Here is a 21,740-nt window from a genome sequence, read left to right on the forward strand (position 1 = left end):
CAGTTAACCTGTCCTTCTCTTGAACCCCTCAGACAGCAGGCTGCTGCTGAGGCTGTTGGGAATGCTCAAGGTACCCATAAAGTATATTGGGATAATGGGCTCCTTTATTCAGAAGGTAGAGACCCCAAACCTGGTACAACCAGGAGGTTGGTTATACCCCTGCAATTTAGGGGCTTCCTTCTTACCTTGGCCCATGATATTCCTTTAGCAGGACACCTAGGCCAGAATAAGACTTGGGACAGGCTTGTCCCTCACTTTCACTGGCCTCATATGTCTGAAGACACCAAGGAGTTTTGTCGCTCCTGTGTAACCTGCCAAGCCAGTGGTACAGCAGGTATCACCGCAAAGGCCCCCCTGATACCACTACCTGTGGTGGGGATTCCCTTTGAAAGAGTGGGGATTGATATTGTAGGTCCAATGGATCCCCCTACAGCATCTGGGCACAGATTCATACTGGTGGTGGTGGACCATGCCACCAGGTACCCAGAGGCAATTCCACTTAGGACCACAACAGCTCCGGTTGTGGCCAGGGCCTTACTTGGAGTTTTCTCCAGAGTGGGGTTTCCTAAGGAGGTAGTATCTGACAGAGGTGCCAACTTCATGTCAGGATACTTGACAGCTATGTGGAAGGAATGTGGTGTCAACTACAAGTTCACCACTCCTTATCATCCACAGTGTAATGGGCTTGTTGAAAGGTTTAACAAGACCCTAAAGGGTATGATCAAAGGATTACCAGAAAAGGTCAGGCGGAGATGGGACATCCTTCTACCCTGCCTTTTGTTTGCTTACAGAGAGGTCCCTCAAAAGGGGGTTGGCTTCAGCCCCTTTGAATTGTTGTTTGGGCACCCTGTAAGAGGACCCCTATGTCTGGTGAAGGAAGGATGGGAGTTACCTCTCAAAAAGCCTAAACAGGACATAGTGGACTATGTACTTGGTCTCCGCTCCAGGATGGCTGAGTATATGGAAAAGGCATCCAAAAACCTTGAGGCTAGCCAAGAATTGCAGAAAGCTTGGCATGACCAAAAGGCTGTCTTGATTGAGTATCAGCCAGGACAGAAGGTATGGGTGTTGGAGTCAGTGGCCCCAGCAGCACTCCAAGACAATTGGTCTGGACCCCATACAATTGTTGAGAAAAAGGGAGAGGTTACCTACTTGGTGGACCTAGGAACTCCCAGGAGCCCCCACAGGGTGCTCCATGTCAACAGACTGAAGGCATATGTTAACAGGGAAGACATGGGCTTGCTCATGGCTACAGATGAGGGACAGGAGGAAGAGAGTGCCCCTCTCCCAGACCTGCTCACTCAGAACCCTGAGGATGGCTCAGTTGATGGTGTGGCCTTAGAGGGCCGCCTCACTGAACATCAGCAACATGACTGTAGACACGTTTTGCAGTCATACAGACATATGTTCTCCTTGACACCCAGTCAGACTAACTGGTGTACCCATGTGGTGGACACTGGTGACAGTCTTCCTGTAAAAAGCAAGATTTACAGGCAACCTGACCACGTCAGGGACTAAATAAAGACTGAGGTGCAAAAGATGCTGGAATTAGGTGTTATTGAGCCTTCAGAGAGCCCCTGGGCTAGTCCAGTGGTTCTGGTCCCCAAAACTCACACCAAAGATGGCAAGAGAGAGATGAGGTTCTGTGTGGATTACAGAGGACTCAATGCTGTCACCAGGACAGATGCACACCCTATTCCAAGGGCAGATGAGCTCATTGACAAGTTGGCTTCTGCCAAATATTTGAGCACATTTGACTTGACAGCTGGCTACTGGCAAATCAGGTTAGCTGAGGAGTCTAAAGCCACAACTGCATTTTCTACCCCAGGTGGGCATTATCAATTTGTGGTGATGCCCTTTGGTTTGAAAAATGCACCTGCCACCTTCCAAAGGTTGGTGAATCAAGTCCTTACTGGGTTGGATGACTTTTGCGCAGCATATCTGGATGATATTGCTGTCTTCAGCTCCACCTGGGAGGATCACCTGGTCCACCGGAAGGAAGTGCTTGAGGCTCTGCAAAAGGCAGGCCTCACTATCAAGGCCACAAAGAGCCAGATAGGGCAGAGTAAGGTTGTGTACTTGAGCCACCTTGTAGGTGTAGCCAAGTTCAGCCACTGGAGAGTAAGATCCAGACCATCAAGGACTGGTCCCCTCCAACTACACAGACTCAGGTCAGAGCTTTCTTGGGCCTGACTGGGTACTACAGGAAGTTTGTTAGGAACTATGGGTCCATTGTGACTCCTCTTAATGATCTGACATCCAAGAAGATGCCCAAAAAGGTTCAGTGGACAGTAAACTGTCTAATGGCATTTGATGACCTGAAGAAGGCCATGTGCTCTGTACCTATTCTGAAGAGTCCTGACTACTCAAGAGAGTTCATTGTCCAAACAGATGCTTCTGAGTTGGGAGTGGGAGCTGTGCTTTCACAACTTAATGTTGATGGTCAAGACCAGCCCATTGCTTTTATTAGCAGAAGGCTGACCCCCAGAGAGAAACATTGGTCAGCCATTGAGAGGGAGGCCTTTGCTGTGGTGTGGGCCCTGTAGAAGTTGAGACCATACTTATTTGGCACTCACTTCAAGATTCAGACCGACCATAAGCCCCTCTTATGGCTTAATCAGATGAAGGGTGAAAACCCCAAACTACTCAGGTGGTCCATTTCCCTACAGGGGATGGACTTTACAGTGGAGCACCGCCCAGGGACTGACCATGGCAACGCAGATGGTCTCTCCAGGTACTTCCACTTAGAATATGAAGACACAACTGGTCAAGGTTAGTCTAATGTCCCTGCGTTCGGGGGGGGGGGGGGGTTGTGTAGGCGAGTAGGGTCTGCTATCCTATGGTCACCCCAAATGTTAGCTTTTTGCTTCACTGGTTTATGACTTAATGTGGCTGTGGGCCTGCTAATCAGACCCACAGCCTGCTGTTCTCTCTCTAAATTATTACCAATGCACTCTAGGTGCATTACGAATTGGAACTGGTTCACCTTATAGGCCCCTGTAACAGTGTACCCTAGGTACCCAGGGCATAGGTGTATCCAAGGCCTACCAGGGGCTGCAGCATGTATTGTGCCAACCCTGGCCTGGCCTCCATATTTTGACACAACTGACTGATCACTCAGCTGGGGTAAGTTGGTGTAATCACCTCTTACTTAGATATAGTATCCCTATATCTAACCTTAACTGGACACATGTTAACCTATAAGCCATTCCTATGGAAGGCCCCTGCAATCCTGGGGGCAGAGTGCGTGGTTTCATGTGAGATGGTGCTCTAGCATGAGCTGAGCCTGTCTGCAGCTGTCGGGAACAACTCCCTTAGCTGTTATTGCCATACCATATACTCTTAAGTACATTATAATCCTCGCGGTTATATGCTAACTTTGGTTTGGCTTTATCAAAACATGTCGAGTAAGGTGTCATACGATTTGGAATACTATCCCCTCGACAGTTCTGTCGACGGGGATAGCATTCCACCCTTCTAGAGGGACACGACATGTACATAGCCTTAACCCCGGTTAAAGTTAACCAGAGCCTCAGCATCACAAAATGGATGCTGCCACCACAGACACAAGTCTGACCACCTGCTGCTGGGAGTCCTTCCAGCGAGGGAGGCTTGGACAAAGGGTTTCCTACCTTGGGAGGTGCGAGCACCACCCCAGACAGGATTTTGTGTATTGGGTAGGACAGGGCTGAATAGAATCAGACATGCCCGGGGCACACAAGGTGTCCCCGTGCATAAGCCAGTCCAAACCGGTCCTGGGACTTTCCAGACCCAGGCCTGGTGAGGAGCTGGACAAAGGAAAGGGGGTGTAACCGCCCCCCTTCCTGGTCCCACCCAGAGGAGGGACCTAGCAAGCAAACAGATTGGTGTGGTGGGTATATTTACTATTTCTCATGCGTCTGTTCATTTGCCAGTTGATTTGTCTGTAGGCTTGTAGAAGTGGCGCAGCAGCCAGAGCGGCTGACCCCAGAGCACGGGACTCACTGTTTGATCCCCGGCAGCAGCTCAGCATCATGTGACTCTAGGCAATAAGGGTTTAATGTCCCCCAGCACATGTATACCCATAGGGGTAATACATCACTCTTTACATATGTGGGAATACTGGTTATATGATCTGAAAGACAATTAGTTATAGATTCCTTACCTTAGAATTACCCCCAGGCGTCCGACTGGATCAATCAATCAATCAATCAGGGGAATTGTAAGCGTACTACTCACCTGTGTGGGTCTCAAGGCGCGGGGGTTGTACACAGCTCCGTTCAGTCGAAGAGCCAGGTCTTGAGTGTCTTCTTGAAGATGTTTAAGGAGGGGGTGCGTTCCAGGTCTTGGCCGCAATGTAGGAGAAAGCACTTCCCCCTGTTCTGGCTCTGCGGATCCGCAGGATTTTGGTGTGGGCGAGGTTGGTGGATCGGAGGTTTTGTTTGGGTGCGTGGAAGGAGATTCTCTCATTGAGGTATGTGGGTCCAGTGTTCTGAAGGCATTTGTAGACTTAGGTGAGTATCTTGAAGGTGATTCTCTTTTCTATGGGGAGTCCGTAGAGTTTCCGCAGGTGTTGGGTGATGCGCGTCAAGGGATGCCGAGGACGAGTCTTGCATGGATGTGTTCTGTATGGTCTGGAGTTTGCGGACCAGGGACTTGTTGACCCAGCGTAGAGGGCTTTTCCGTAGTTTCGTTTGCTGGTTAGGAGTGTGTGGGTGACGGTCTTCCTAGATTCGGAGGGATCCATTGAAGGTCTTTCGGAGGATGTAGTGGGTGTTGAAGCAGCTGGAGGTGACGGCGTTGACCTGTCGAGGAGAGGGAGGAGTTGAGTACGATGCTGAGGTTACAGGTGTGATCCGCGGGGTGGGAGGGCTGCCAAGGGCAGTGGGCCACCAGGTGTTGTCCCATGCAGAGGAGGAGGGTCTGGGCACGGGGACCTCTGTCTTCTCCGAGTTGAGCTTCAGGCAGCTGCTGCTCTTCCAGGATGCAACGTCCTTCATTCCTTCCTGGAAGTTGAGCCTGGTGGTGATGGGGTTCTTGGTGAGGGAGAGTATGAGCTGGGCGTCGTCGGGGTAGGACACTATGCTGAGTTTGTGCTGTCTGACGATGGTGGTGAGGATGTCCATGTAGATCTTGTTTTGGATGAAGGTCCTTTTGGTGGATCTTATGCGTTATTGGTGTTCCCTCATGGCATTCTTGCAGGTGGTGCCATCTTCAGACGTTTTGCTGTTTCTTCACTTCTTCTCAAGGCGTCTGCAGGTGCGTCTTCATTCTTGGAGATTGGCGCTGAACCATGCGGTCTTCCCGGGGCACTGTCTGTCGGGGTTACGTAGGGATGCAAGCTTGTCTGCGCAGTTGGAGATCCATTTGTGTTGGAGAACCGGACCTTATGGGCCTGGCGGCGCAGGGCACGCCTTAAATCTCCGGGTTCACCTGCCTTTTCGGACACAGACACGAGACACTCCGTTAGGCGTAGAAAATCAGGTTTATTAGCTGCAGCTAAGCACAGTTGTCCTAGAAGTATAAAGTAGGTTCTTAGGAGACTGCCACTTAACTCCGTGGCACACAATCTTTTATAACACACATATTTACAACAGCTACTCCCAAAACATACAAAAGCTGACCAATAGGAAAAGTTTGAAAACAAGCTATCAAGTATCTCGAATAGGCCCCTCTTTCAGACCCCGTGGTCACTCCTCCCCTCAAGTTAATCAGTGCTAGTGCCTAAAATCCAATTTGCAGGTGGCAGGACGTGTTCGTATGCCTCAAAGGATAGTTATGTAACAAGAGAATACAAGAAGAGAATAGCGAAGGCCAGTCGGATAAGATAATGTAAGGAAAGAATAGTGAGACCCAAACAGTCGGCCGAGGCAGGGATCAATCAGTCTAAACATGGATTAACAGACTCGGCCAGACCCTGACATCGGTTTCGTAAACAAGGACAGGGGGTTACTTTTTAACAGAAGAGACGCATAGCAGCTGGAAAAGGCAAAAACACTCAGTTTGCCGTGCTGCCTGAGTGAGGGCAACAAAAAATGGCGTTGGACACAAAATGGCAGCTAAATACGAGACGAAGTCGAAAACCGAAGAACCTCAGACACTCCTTTTGCCATTACGGAGGCAAAACACAAAGGACTCAAGGTAATCTGAGTCGATGTCAATGGTCTTGAGGTCATCAAGCTGTTGCTGCAACATCATTCTAATGTTCTCTGTTTTCTGTGACACAGGCTTTGGGACATACAAGGTGGCACAAAGACCGCAGATGGCGGGGCCACACTGCAAACAGAGACAACAAGAAAAAATTATGCCCAAAATCATTCCAAGGAAGGTTAACACCTTCCATCCCCATGTGGTCAGTAGTCCCCAAAACCATTCCGTCACAGACCAATCTCCTGTGTCCTGGTGAATAGACTCGGAAATTACGTGCAATTTAGAGATGGCTTGGTATACCGTAGGTGCATTATCAGGAATATAAATGCAGCAACTAGACCTGATCAATTTACAGACTCCTCCACGATCTGCAAGGACAATGTCTAAAACCATTCAGTTTTGCAAAGTCATTAGGCGATCCGCCTGAAGTTCGGCTGTCAGATTACTCAGGGCTCCAGAAGTCACATTTATTGTAGCCTCAACAACACGAACTAGCTGTCTAATGTTTCTGCTATTGGCCATTGGACCCCAGAAGGGAAAAAACCCTTTGCTAAAGTCTCCTCCCTCTTGTCCGGCCGTGTCTCCAAAATCAATAACCCCTCTGCCATATCTTTTTCTGTGATGACCTGAAGGAGCAGTGTATGTCGGAGGAAGAAGAAAAGCCACATAACACGTTCCTGAAAAAAGGTGCGAAGCCACGTGTAGGCTCTAAGATGACAGACAAAATATGTGCCTTGAGATGGCACTAATGGTAAAGAAATCTGGGGTGAATATATGTATGTACGGGAACAAACACTCTTTTCTTGTTGATTTTTAGTATTCTGACCAGTAATCTGCAGACATAAATTACCTCGATGTGGTATGGTCCAAATTGGTGAGGATCTCCTTCATCTAGCCTTATCAGTGAGTCACGTTCCAACCATCATACGCTTGTTTCTCATCAACGGGAATCTTACCAATTTCGGCAATTTTAGCCATGGTCACTATTCCCTTTATCAAAAAACTATGACTAAAATCTGCTCCACCACCATATGGACCACCAGGAGGATATCGAAATTGATTCTGGTATGATTCTGGTATGCATTAGAAAACATGGCTAAATAAGCCCAAGCGGAACCTTCATAGGAAAATGGAAGGACTAAATATGACATCCCTTTCTCTGTGTTATGGGGCATGAACCCACAAACCCAACAATCCGGAGTATTGACTAGCAGTTGATGCTGATGTAACAACTGGATGAATGAATTGTTGAAGTATTCTGTTCTCCTAATTTGCTCGTGATCTGGGAGTGTATAGAACTGATGCGGGGAGGCAGTAGTAGAAAAAGGCAAAGAAACAGAAGTAGGAACAGGTGCTTGCTGCATAGTGTGGACAACCCAACCCACACAAGCCAATAAAATACATGAACATACTAAAATACACAAGGTTACGCCACATCGACTAAACAATAATTTCTTATATTTTCTTTTCATTTCAAGCTTTTTATCATTCCTTTCCACTATAATATCCATTCTCTAAGGCGTTGCTCACGGTAATCTTCCTGGAACACTTAGTTGTGGTTATTAGCCGTCCTATGACCTATGTCACTACTCAGGTCACAGCCTAAGACTCATACTGTGACCCTGCAACTTGATGGATAGTGAAAAAGAAATGTCTCTCAAAAGTGTAACCAGAAAAAGAAAAAGTTCAATTGTCTTTAATCAATCTAGGTCTTAGGTTGTACCGTGCCTTGTCAGGTACCGTTTGCTCTCGAAACAAAGTCTCTGAGTTTGTTGTGTTCAATCGCAGATGTGATGGTACAGCTTCTTGCAACACGTCGTCGTCTTCTTTTTCAGACCTTGTCCGATCCAGATGTGCACTACTGAAAGGTACAAACTGGGGGACCCTTTCGCCTTCACTATCACCTACACCCATAAGGACCCACTGATCAAAAGGCAAAGGCAAGGGTACCCTCTTACAGTGCACGCCGTGGATCCAATTCTTCTTTCCGGCGACCTTTACTGCTGTACGTGTCACCAGAAGAACTTGCCGAGGTGGCCCCCAACGAGGTTCCAGATTCTTTTTCCGCTGGAAATTCTTCAGGCAGACCCAGTCACCGGGTTGGATGGAGTGACCTGGGTCTGTGGAGGCATCCGGCAAACCGTTTTGAACCTGTTGGTGAAGAACACGTAATTTAGTGGTGAGGTCATGTAAGTAGTTAATCAACATAGGATACGGAATATCAGAGTACTTTTTAGGTCGAGGGACTCCCCAGACATTAGCCGGGCGCCCGAAAACGACCTCCTATGGGCTAAGCCCTAAACAAGAGTGTACAACTGTTCTCGTAGAGAGAAGTGCCAAAGGTAAAGCATCGGGCCAAGCAAGACCCGTGCTGGCTTGAATCTTTGCCAGTTTGAGCTTGAGGGTGCCATTATAGCACTCTACCAGACCTGCTGACTGAGGGTAGTTTGCCGCATGGAATTTCTGCTTAATGCCAAGACCTGCACACACCTTCTGCATGATTTGGCCTATGAATTCACTTCCATTGTCACTCCAGACAATTCACGGCAAACCGAACCTCAGGAAGAATTCCTTCAAGAGGACTTTGGCGGTGGACAAAGCAGTATTATCCTTTAGGGGGTAGGCCTCTATCCATCTGGAAAAGGCACAGACCACCACCAGAACATACTTAAGATTATTGAAACGTTCCATATGAATGTAATCAATTTGTAACACCTCAAAAGGGTACGTAGGGGGAGCAAAATGACCTGCCGGAGTTGGGGTTCCCTTTCCTGGATTATACATCAAACAAACAATACAATGCTTCACCACATTTTCCGCACATTTAGGGATTCCTTCATTCTGCCATACTGGAGCCAGAAGCTTGCATATTCCTTTCGCACTGATATGATCTGGACCATGTGCCATAGTAACTACAGGCAGTACATAGGCATCTGGTAACAGCCAAAGTTGGTGTTCTGACAATTCCGTCCAACACCCTGTCACGTCCAACATTCCCGTACTTTCTCTCCACTTACTCAATTCCTTCTCTGTAGCCTCTTCTTGAATCATTCTCACACTCTCTATTGTGTCCTCACACATACCTCCTTCTCTGACCCATCTTGCAGGGCCTGCAACATACATACGACTCGTAGCATCTCTAGCTGTTTCTTTCGCTACCTCGTCTGCAAAAGCATTCCCGCGACCCACATCATCAGGGATCCTTTTATGTGCACTGCACTTCACAATTGCTATTTGAGTAGGCAATGCAAGTGATTCAAGAAGGTCAGTTACCAACTGACCATGCTGTATTTTAGTCCCATGGGAAGTAAAGAATCCTCTTTCCTTCCACAAATGACCAAAACTATGAGCCACGCCAAAGGCATATTGGCTATCGGTCTACACATTCACTCTCTTTCCCTTCGCCAACACACACGCTCTCGTTAGTGCAATCATCTCAGCTGCTTGAGCTGAATTCTGTGAAATGCGTGCTGTCTCTACTACTGTATGCAAGGTGGTAACCGCATAGGCCGCAGTTGTCTCGCCATTAGGAAGCTTGAAACAAGACCCACCCACCCATAGGATCCCATCCGGGTCCACGAGTGGTGTATCTTTTAAGTCTATTCTACCTTTTGTTTCCTCCTCTGTACGAAGAAAACAATCATGCCGTTCTTGGGTGTCTTTCTCTTCTGGAATGGGTAACAATGTAGCTGGATTTAAAGTATTACACCGCTTGATGTGTATGTGACTAGCCAAGAGCGTCAGCTCGTACCCAGACAAGCGAGCACTCGTGAGATGTTATGTTTTTGTTCTGTTCAAAAGAGTATCCACTGCATGTGGTACCATAACAACAAGAGTGTTATCCAGTACCAATCCAGCAGATTGACGAATAGAGATCGCTGCTGCTGCTGTAGCTCTGAGACAACTAGGCAGTGCCTTGGCTACTGAATCCAATGTAGCCCAAAAATAGGCGCATGGCCGCTGTTTGTCTCCAAATTGTTGTGTTAAAACTGACGACGCACAACCTTCTCTTTCATGCACATAGAGTGTGAAAGGCTTACTGTAATCCGGAGTACCTAACACAGGGGCAGACCATAGCGCAGTACGTAAGTCAGAAAAACTCTTCTGACATTCGTCAGTCAAAGGAAGAGGTTGGGGTGTGTCTTTCAGAGTAAGTGCCAACAAAGGTTTAGCCAACAAAGAAAAATTCGGAATCCACTGTCTACAATAAGAGGTAATGCCCAAAAAGGCACGCACCGCCCTTTGTGTGGATGATACAGACATTCATGCAATTGCTTGAATACGTTCTGGGGTCAATCGCCTTCCCTTCTTCGACAAGAGATGACCTAAATAGGTAACCTTTTGGCGGCAATACTGCAATTTAGAAGGTGACACCTTAAATCTCTTTTCATTGATAAAACACTCCCTCTTACGTGGACTGACCACGCAGCCGTATGTTTCAATATTTGCCCTCCCAGCCCCCCTCCCATCATACTCTCTAACACTAACACTTTTAAATCTTGCAAAAGTATCAATCTTGATGACTTTACCCATAAACTGCACTCGATGCAGGACATTAATATCTCCAACCCTGAATTAGCTGCCATCACCTACACCCACTGCCGTCAGAGCACACTTGAATCTACAGTTCCCATCAAAAAAAGATCGACCAACAGAACATCCAATTCAGCCCCTTGGTTCAATGAGACCCTTAGGCCGGAAAAACAAAACTGCAGACAAGAGCTTAAGTGGCGTAGAAATTACGACCCGATGGAAAAAATCTGCTATAAAGAGAAACTGAATAAATACAAACAAATGATCTTCTGTCAAAAAAAGTATTTATTATAATAATCAAATTGAGTCAGCACAAGACTCGGCCAGACAACTTTTCCAGGTTGTCTCACATCTTACAGGACAGGACAAAACTACTAACAAAGAGGCATCCCAATCTATGTGTGATGCCCTATCCACCTATTTCCAAGATAAAGTATGCAACATTTATGCAAAATTCAATAAGCATGCCAATGACATCACAAATTCCAAGACTCCTTCAGATTCCATCATGAACAACTTACCAATATTTTCTTTTGATCGTGTGTCACCTTAATTAGTTCACAAACTCATGATGACCATCAATTCAGGCTCACCCGATGACGCTTGCCCTCCCGCTATACTTAAAATGGCCCCCGATATCATCTGCCACACTCTTACTGACATTTACAATGCTATGTTCACTTCAGGTATCTTTCCATCCATATGGAAGAAAACAGTATTCAAACCACTTCTTAAAAAAAACACTCTTGATCCTTCCAATGTCACCAGCTACAGGCCAATAGCCTGTCTTCCGTTTCCAGCAAAGATCATTGAAAAAATCATGAACATCCAAATCTCCGAATTCATAGACAATAACAACTGTCTTGATGGGTCACAGTTCGGGTTCAGAAAGGCTCATGACACGGAGACTGCTTTAATAAAAGCATGATCTTGGACGGAGGAGGTACGGCGGTGCTCATAATGCTCGACCTCTCCGCGGCTTTTGACACGGTCGATCATACCATCCTGATCGACCGTGTCAGAGGAACCGGAATTTCCAGGACCGTCATCACCCTTCTCTCCTCCTTTCTGGCCAATCGGGAACAAACTGTGACCATGGGTGATTTCTCATCCTCCCCTTTTGCTCTTCCATGTGGCGTTCCCCAGGGATCCTCTCTAAGTCCAACACTTTTTAACATCTATGTGGCGGACTTGGCGAGGATCATTAAAGATAATCGTCTTGCAGTTACATCCTATGCTGACGATACTCAGATTGTCCTGGCCATCAACAACAATGGTCTGGAAGTAGCTAACAACTTCAAACTGGGAATGCATGCCATCAGCAATTGGATGAGTGAAAATTGCCTAAAGCTTAACTCGGACAAAACCGATGTCTTGGTTTTTGGCAAACTCACCCCCACTTGGTCCCCCATTTAGTGACCTCAAGAGCTTGGACTTCCACCTGTTCCAGTTAATAAAGTCAGGAACCTGGGAGTGATTTTTGACGAAAAACTCTCCTATATACACCATGCTAACGCTATAGTTACCGCTTCCTTTTTTACGTTAAAAATGATTAGGAAATTGCTCTATTATCTTCCTCTAAATACCATAAAAACCTTGATTTTCACTCTGCTCATGTCCCGAGTCGACTATTGCAATGCTCTACTTCTCAACCCACAAGAACAGGTCTTAACCAAACTTCAGCTGGTACAGAATGCAGCTGCCAGACTTGTCACCTCAACACCTAAATTCAAACCCATCTCAAATGTCATTCGTAAACTCCACTGGCTTCCTGTGAGGCAGAGAATTAAATTTAAAGCTTTGTGCTTAGCCTTCAAGACCCTCCATGAAAAAGGCACGCTTTTCCTAAAACATTCTCTCTGTCCTTATAGGCCAGCCCACACTCTCAGATCCTCTAAGGCATATCTCCTGGAGATAGCCCAAAAAAAGAAAGCAACATGGGGACAGATCTTTTTCGATTGCCACTTCCAAGTTGTGGAACACTCTTCCTAATCACCTTAAAACTAGTCCAACTTTAACTCTTTTCCGAAAACAGCCAAAAACCTGGTTATTCAATCAATAGACATGCATGTTACCCACAAATACAGCTACACTGTGATCTTCTGTCAAGCGCCAAGACACCTCCGGGTATTCGTGCGCTCAACAAGTTTTATAAATAAATGAATAAATGTAGATCAAACAAATGACGCAAAAGTGAAACAGTCACATTCTTACAAACATCCTCGGAATCAGCAGCAACTAACAAATCACCAACATACTGATTAAGAGTGGCACCTGGAGGCAAAGAAAAAGCATCATGCTGGGATTTCAAAGCCTGACTATGAATGGAGGGGCTCTCACAATAGCCTTGAGGTGCACGTTTGAATCGTAAACTTCGGCCTCCGAGAGAGAAGCCAAAAATATCCCTACTCTCCTCAGCAATAGGAATGCTGAAGAAAGCATTTTTAAGATCTATAACTGAAAACCAGGCAGCCGAAGCAGGTATCATTGTGAGCAAGGCAGTAATGTCTGGGACAACAGGAAACTGGCGGACAACAATTTTGTTGACCTCCCGAAGATCGATCACAAAACGATATACAGGAGGCTGAGAAGAATCTGTGCGTTTAAGAACAGGTAGAACAGGACTATTGCAAACATTTCCTCTTGTTTCTTCAACCACACCCTTCTGTACTACATCATAGACGATAGCCAACAAAGCTCTCTCACCATCGCTAGAAATCTTATACTGAGGAATGCATGGTAATTTAACATTAGGCTTGACAGTAACCACGTAAGGTGGAATCTTGAGCAAACCAACATCATTCGGACCCGTAGCCCAAAGTGTAGCAGGAAGTGAACGCAATTCAGGTGGAAGTTGGCCCGTAGACAAATACATAGGAGAAATCAACTTATCGCCCAAGGTAAGATGTACACCAGAGGGGGAACAATACAATGTTGCATGCAAACTCTTCAACAAATCCAAACCCAACAAATTCTTGCCGCAACCAGTCGTTAAAATGAGCAGAATTTTCTTGCAAGGCTCCTCACGACCCTCGGGCTGAACCGCTACCACTGAAGCCGCCCCACATTGGGCGCCAGTTGGAGAACCGGACATTATGGGCCTGGCGGCGCAGGGCACGCCTTAAATCTCCGGGTTCACCTGCCTTTTCGGACAGAGAAACGAGACACTCCGTTAGGCGTAGAAAATCAGGTTTATTAGCTGCAGCTAAGCACAGTTGTCCTAGAAGTACAGAGGAGGTTCTTAGGAGACTGCCACTTAATTCCGTGGCGCACAATCTTTTATAACACACATATTTACAACAGCTACTCCCAAAACATACAAAAGCTGACCAATAGGAAACGTTTGAAAACAAGCTGTCAAGTATCTCGAATACGCCCTTCTTTCAGACCCCGTGTTCACTCCTCCCCTCAAGTTAATCAGTGCTAGTGCCTACAATCCAATTTGCAGGTGGCAGGACGTGTTCGTATGCCTCAAAGGATAGTTGTGTAACAAGAGAATACAAGAAGAGAATAGCGAAGGCCAGTCGGATAAGATAAAGTGAGGAAAGAATAGTGAGACCCAAACAGTCTGCAGTGGCAGGGATCAATCAGTCTAGACATGGATTAACAGACTTGGCCAGACCCTGACATCGGTTTCGTAAACAAGGACAGGGGGTTACTTTTTAACAGAAGAGACGCGTAGCAGCTGGAAAAGGCAAAAACACTCAGTTTGCCGTGCTGCCTGAGTGAGGGCAACACAAAATGGCGGCTAAATACGGGACAAAATCGAAAACAGAAGAACCTCAGTAAAGTTGACTTGGCTGTGAGGTTGGCGTCGGGCGAGGTGGTAGGTGTGTCTCAGTTGAGGGTGGGGTTGAGCTGCTGCTCTGTGACTTTGCTCCAGTTCCTTCGTGGAGGGCACGGTGCAGGTTTGGGGGGTGTTGGTTTGTTGACGTGGAAGTGTACCCAGTGGTGGCGAGTCCATGGGGGGGCACTTCTTTTGAGTCTTCAACTCCTGGTGCGCGATTGATGTCCCATCGTCGGACTGGCCTCAAGCCTTACGAGGCCTGTCACAAACTAATGTCTTTGACGGACCTGCATTCGCGTTTGCCTCTGGTGCCTGGAACGCGACCACGACCTAAAGTCATACTCCGACTGCCGGACCATGAATCCGAAGTCTTTGCGGGTGCGGTCCCGAAAGCTCTTGAAAGCCCAGCAGTCCACTCCAGGTCATTCGAGGTCCCAGTCGAGTGGAAGGTCACGGGATCTATGGTGGAGCCACCACCACTTGTCATCAGAGTCTTTGCATTCCTCAGGTAAGCTGAAGCACAAGAAGAAGGCAAAGAAGCATAATTTCTCTTCTCCTTCTCCCCGTCTTCGGCCGACGCAACACGGGACCCTGTTCATCGTCGCTCTCCGGCTCTGTCTTCGTAGCCAGCTTCTGGGACTGCTTCGCGCTTCCCTCCCTTTCCCGGAGCCGGAGTGTCCCCTGACCAGCTTCAGGCATATAAGGAAGCGCTCCAAAGCATTTTTGGGCAGCTCGACTCCGCCGGCGCTCCTTCGGGCCCCGCAGAGTCGGCTGGGGATCCTGGCCTTCAATGCCGGTTGCTCTGGCGTCAGAGGGCCCCCGAGGATCCAGGCCTGGATCCGGATCGGCAGCGGTCAACCTCACTGTACCTTCCCCTGCGCTGATTACAGTGACGAAGCCCCGATGCCGGTTGTGCCCCCAATCAGGCGTCAACCCCCAGCCTCACCCTCCGACTTGGACACCGCGCCAGAGGGAATCTTTTGTACCGCTGATCATCCTTGGTATTTCCTATCGCCCTGAGTGGCAGCCAGAGGAGGGTGAGGAAAACTGGTAGGGGTCTGTAGACCCTGTAGCGGAGCAGCTTGACAAGCTGTGAAGGAGGTGACGCGATTAGGGTCACCGGGGTCACTCATGATCACCTCTCAGCCTTCCATACAAATGAAGAGTCTGTCAGACAGTAGAGAATATAAACCAATATATTTATTCAGATACACTTGAGTGTAGCCCAATCTGCCCAGTCTCTTAGGATTGCTGCAGAGGGACTTACATCAGCAAACATGGCGATACATAATATACCATTGAGAACCAATGATGGCACGCCCACAATTGAATTTTCCAGGCAGATGCAGCTACACAAAAGTACAGAAGGATAAATTTTGATCCTGAGGCCTGGCACACACTATCTCCTGTTCAAGGTTGTTCCGTCCGTGCCCACCTCTAGACTAGTGAGAGAAGGCCTCTATCTAGTGGGAAAGGTATGCGCTAATGAGACCGTGTATTTATAGAGAAAAAGCAAAGCCCAACCTTGGACAAACGAGTCTTAACAAAAGCTGTGTTTTCGGGAAGAGAAAGATTAGTTTCACTCATGGTTCAAGATGGCAGCCAAACATAAAATGGTGCCGCAAATGCTAACTTACATAGAACAATACATAATCAACACAGCGAAAACATTTTTATTCTAAAAGACTCCCCTTTTAGCATGAGCTAACCATATCATGTTGTCATCAAGATACGTATAAAATTTCCAAGGACAAGGAACATCACCATGAGGAGCAGTTCACATATTTAGTAAGTCTCAAATATACTCTCATCTATATTCATCAAATCATCAATATATTTTTGTAGCATAATCGTGGCATTAGTATCATGAACCAATATTTTCTGTTTGGGAATGAGAACATTGACACAATGGGTGCAACAAGCTGGGAGACAGTGAATACAGAGGCAACAGGTAAAGAAAATACCGGCATCCACAGCCAAGAAAGTGACGATCTTCCAACCCCAATAAATTAACGTGTTTGACAACCACCCCAACAGTATCCAAGTACCTGCTTTTTGGTGTATCTCAGCCGATATCCTATGTAATTTATGTATAGCTGAATAAACATTAGGAGCGTTATCAGGAATGTAAACACAACAGCTGCTACCTATGACCCGACATCCCCCTCCCCAATCTACAAGGATAACTTCTAGCACCATCCTGTTCAGCAAAGTGACTAATCTCGTAGCCTGGAGCTCAGCAGTGACATTTGTCGTTATCCCAGCAGTTGTATTGATAACTGCTTCAAAAACTCTAACTGACGAACTTGAAGGCGATTTGCCATGGCGCCCCAAAAAGGTAGCAAGCCCTTCAAAGTGTCTCCAAATTGATATGCGGTAGTGTCTATCTGATCTATATCCTTTGTGTCAACAACCCTTCGTACTCGGGCCAGGAATGCAATTCTATGTTTCACCCGATGAGTTTTGTGATAATTAGACGGGGCAACATATACAGGGGGAAAAAGGAAGGAAATATAACATGTCAGGCCATCCCCTCAGGAGCCAGATGTGAGCCTGTTACCCACAGACAAAATAGACATATGGGGTAGGATCAAGGGCGGACTATTAGTTATATTCAGCTTGTAGGTGAAATTATATTTACTTTCACCTACCTTTATCTCCCCAGTCCCCTGGACACAAAAATGAGTTGTCTTATTGACCACTGGCACTGGAATCTGTTTATCCACGGTAAGATTTCGACCTTCGAACGATTTTAAGTGCTCAGGGGTGTTAAACCATTGGAAATCAGCCATTTTCATTTGAAATTAGTCATTTTCCCTTACTCTATAGTACATTTTCAAACAAAACTATGAGGATATTGTCCCTAGAGTCCCTTGTCCTGCCGGTCTAATAGGGGTAAACCCTCGGTTGGAGTGTAAATATTCATATCCGTATGATAATCAGTGGATGTTATATCCAGAGTAGAAAGATGAAATTAGAAGTACACCAGTCGAAACAATTGATACCAACACTCGCAGCTGCCAATATAAGACAATGACATAGACAACAAATTGCTGCTCTTATGAGTGACCGAAGGGAGCAACCCACAAACCCAACAATTAGTTATATTGGACACATTATGAGCATGATGCAACATTTGTATAAATACATTGTCCGTGTAGGACTGAATGTGTGCTGCTTTGTGTGAGGCAAGAGTAACAAAAATGTGTACCGCAGGAGTGGGGGTTGTACCTACCAAGAAATCTACAGAAAATGTCTTCTCTACAAACTAGGATATTCCAAATATTGTCACTATTCCTATCACAACAATTAATATGCAAACTATTTTACTCTTTGTCGACCAACCCTGTGCTTAACGCGTTGTTGCAAGTGGTTGTTCCTCCTCATCAGTAGACTGACCAAGGGATGCATTATGAAGCAAGGAAAGTAATACAGCAAAAATGATAGTAAAGGTAAGTGTTCCTGGTGTCCGTCAGAGCCTCACTGGAACAGGCTCCTATTGTTCATCAAACGTTGGCGCTCTCTAGCACCGGCAGTGGAGCTTGCTCAGTCTTAATCTCACAATGAATCCCACGCTGATTAGGATAATGTAGCCCCCTCCAAGGGAGCACATTCGATCTATCCAGTCCAATGTCAAAACAGTGCACCAATCTCACATCACCCTAAACTAACTCCGTTGATACTACAGCAAAGTACACCCTAACTTACACAGTCCATTCCTGGGTAATCTGACTTCTCCTTTGGTGCACCACTCCTCAGCAGAGGAAGCAGATTGTATCTGGTGACTCCAGATACAGAGGGATTTTCCAAAAAGGGGCTCCTGGATAGCTCGTATCTCTGGTGGAACGGCTACATTCAGCACTTAATCATTCTCCGCATCCGTTTACGTCCAGGTCAGTTTAGCATCACTGAAGGGGACAAACTGAGGTACTGTCTCACACTCAGTCTCCTATTCCCTCTTTGATCCACTGGTCATAAGGCAAAGGCAGAGGAACCCGTTTGCAATGAGTGCCATGCACCCTATTCTTGGGGTAGCGATCTTGACTGCAGTATGTGTAGCCAGAAGGACCTGTTCTGGTCCCTTTCAGTGCGGCTCTAAACTCTTCTTCCTCTGAAAGTTACGAATCAGGATGAAATCACCAGGCCAATGCCGTGTCCGGGCCTCTCTAGTGTTACTGGCAGGGCTTCCCGGACCTGTTGGTTTATAGAACGCAAATTTTCTGTTATCTGCCAAAGGTAGTCAATCAATAACGAGTATTCAATATCTGCAAACCGACAGGATCGTGGGATGCCCCAGACATTTGCCTGGCATCCAAACACAACCTCGTAAGGTGACAATCCTGTCCTAGAATGTTCTGTTGTTCTTGTCGCAAAATAGCTAATGTTAAAGCATCTGGTCACTGTAACCCTGTTGTCTCCTGAATCTTTGCCAATTTCAGTTTCAGAGTACCATTGTACTTCCCAACCTGCTGACTGTGGGTGATTTGCAGCCTGAAACTTCTGCTTTCTGTGCAACCCATCACAAACTAACTGAATGACCTTGGCATTAAAATGAATTCTGTTATCACTCCACATCAAACAGGGCAAGCTGAAACAAGGAAAGAACTCTTTTAGTAGTACCTTTGCAGTCGTCATGGCTGTATTATCTTTAGTGGGATAAGTTCAACCCACTTAGTGAAGGTACCACTATGACACTTAACAAACATTTACTAAAAAAACAATTCATTTTGGTATGATGTCACAGCAAAAACAACTATCTATAATAGCACAGATTTTGTTTTGGTCAACAGATTAAGGTCCATATGTATCAAGCCAAATTGACTTCGCAAACGCTGAAATTCTCAGAATACCGGCGTTTGCGAATGCAATTTGGCCTAATGGTATGTAACAAGGAAATCTGCTTGCAAAATAAGGAATCGCAAAATTTGCGATTCCTTATTTTGCGATTGCATTTAAGGAATCGCAAATTTTGCGATTCCTTAAATGCAATGTAAGAAGCCAAAAAAATTCGCAAATTGGCCTTAAGGAATCGCAAATTACCACCAACTACTAGTTGGTGGTAAGTTGCGTATTCCTTGAAAAATGCATATTTTTGCATTTTTCAAAGTGCCATGTGACGCACATACATGCCCTTAGGGCATGTATGTGCGCCACATGTGCACCCATGCATATTTAAGGGGTGCAACAGGGTGTTCTTTGGACACCCCTGCACCCTTGAAAATATTCTCAATTTGCGATTAGCAAATTGCGAATCACAAATTTCCCATTCATTCCTATGGGCCTCCTGGCCCATAGAAATGAATGGGAAAGTATTCCTTAATTGCGAATTCGCAATTAGCAAATTCGCAATTAAGGAATATCAAGAAATCGCAAAACAATTGCGATTTTCTTGATACATAGCAATTAGCGATTCTGAAATAGCGATCTCTTAAAAATCGCTATTACAGAATCGCTAATTGCTACCTTCATGCATATGGCCCTAAATGTTTACCCTATTGAAAAGTGCAAATAGCTCCCAGAAGATGTCAGTAATTGGCAGCTTCAAGTGTTGTGAAAACGCTTCTATTCCAATTCTCCCACCTTTAGAGGCATCAGCAATTTCAGAAAAAGCATCCAGTTGTTTTCGAACATTATCCCATTTCAGATTCAATTTCTTGCTAATCTTGGTAAATTCCACCAAGCCAGCTTCCATGGGTAATGTCAGTTCTCCAGCTGAAATCATCAGCCTACAATCTTCAAAAGTATGATTTGTTACAGGCACGTCCAACGCGGTTGCCATTTCTCAACGGACGTTGTTTGCAAACAGATTAGAATCTTGTATCTCTTCTTTGGTAGGAACATGGACCGGCATGAACTCAATGTCAACATTTGTGTAGAGCTGGCATAGAGTCATCAGCAACGTCTGTTTAAGCGTATACCCCTGCCACGTCCAGGTAACTTTATCCAGTCTGTTTGGATATTTAATCAAAATTGGCTGCACTAGAACGCCCGGGATGAAAGCACCTTGTTTGAAAGTTATGAGACAAGAGTTGTTTGTATAAGTGCCTTCTGGAAAAAGAAATATCTGCGGCCTTTTCTCTCCAGAGTTGGCACTTTTTTGTATCTCATTTAATGTGTTCTTTCTACCCAACAGTGGGACAGATATGTTTTCAGACCTAGACACAGATGAAGGCATTCCAGCTACAATCCAGGCTATTGCATCAAAGTAAGTTGAGTGAGGCGCTACAACAAAAATCGGTGCTTCTTTTGAAGTTGCGCGTCGACCTTTAACTTTAACATGAAACCTCATCACAAAGAAAAGGCATCGGCTCAAGGGACCAACAGTGCATTCAATTAGTTTCCTTCGCCATTGTGCGATTGGCCGAGAGCCATCGCAAACATAGCCACAAGAGGCAACAACTGCAAACGGCCATGATAGCAGCAAAATTACAGCAATACATATGGCTTGTAAAGGAAGCAGAATCGTACCAACAGCACACATTCGCATTTTGTCGGTCCTCGTAAGCTTCAAATTGTGTAGAAAGGGGTTGGGAATGGGTGGTGGGATGAACGAGAACTGCCGAGGAAGGGGCTGTAAGGGAGTCCCCTGCTGGAGCTGGTGCTCCGCCATGATCCTCTTTCTGGATAGCGGCTCGAAGCGTCAAGATGTTTGTTTTGTGGGTGTATTGAAATTGCCAGAGTACCCCCTGACAGCATAGGTTCCTGTTACTTTTTTTTCTTTCACCCCACCCATTTAATGCCTCGCTGAAGGCACAAACAACCACCAAAACATACTTCAAATTATTGCACCTATCTAATTCTTTATAGTCCATCTGGATGACCTCAAAAGGGAAAGTGGGTGGTGCAAAATTACCGGGTGGTGTAGGAGTACCCTTCCCAGGATTGTGCATCCTGCACACCATGCAGTACTTCACCAAATGTGCAGCTGTTTCCGAAAGGTTATCATTCTGCCATACAGGGTCTAACAACTTGCAAATACCCTTAGCAGTAATATGGGTTGGGCCATGAGCAATCGTGACTACAGGAAGAACATATGCATCTGGCAACATCCATCTCTGCTTCCCTGACTTATCAATCCAACATCCCTCATCGTTCAACTGTGGTGTACTTTCTTGCCGCATAGCTAATTCCTCTACTGTGGCCTCACTTTGTATCTCCTTCACATTCTCAAGTGTATCCTCAAACATGGGGACTTCAGGCACCCACCTAGCAGGACCTGCTACAAGCATTCTTTTAATTTTAGTCCTGGCTGTTTCCTTAGCTATCTAATCTGCAAAAGTGTTTCTCCTAC

General features: G+C 46.1%; 1 protein-coding gene and 1 pseudogene across 2 annotated transcripts in view; one reads left to right on the plus strand and one right to left on the minus strand.

Annotated features, from left to right (window-relative positions):
* Positions 1-21,740, plus strand: part of ATF6 (activating transcription factor 6) — a 1,839,477-nt gene that overhangs the window by 1,083,430 nt on the left and 734,307 nt on the right. The gene's annotated exons all lie outside the window — the stretch shown is intronic.
* Positions 19,929-21,059, minus strand: LOC147748881 (lysophosphatidylcholine acyltransferase 2 pseudogene; annotated as a pseudogene).

Source organism: Lissotriton vulgaris, chromosome 1_1 (genome assembly GCF_964263255.1).
Source record: "Lissotriton vulgaris chromosome 1_1, aLisVul1.2, whole genome shotgun sequence".
Classification (NCBI taxonomy): Eukaryota; Metazoa; Chordata; class Amphibia; order Caudata; family Salamandridae; genus Lissotriton; species Lissotriton vulgaris.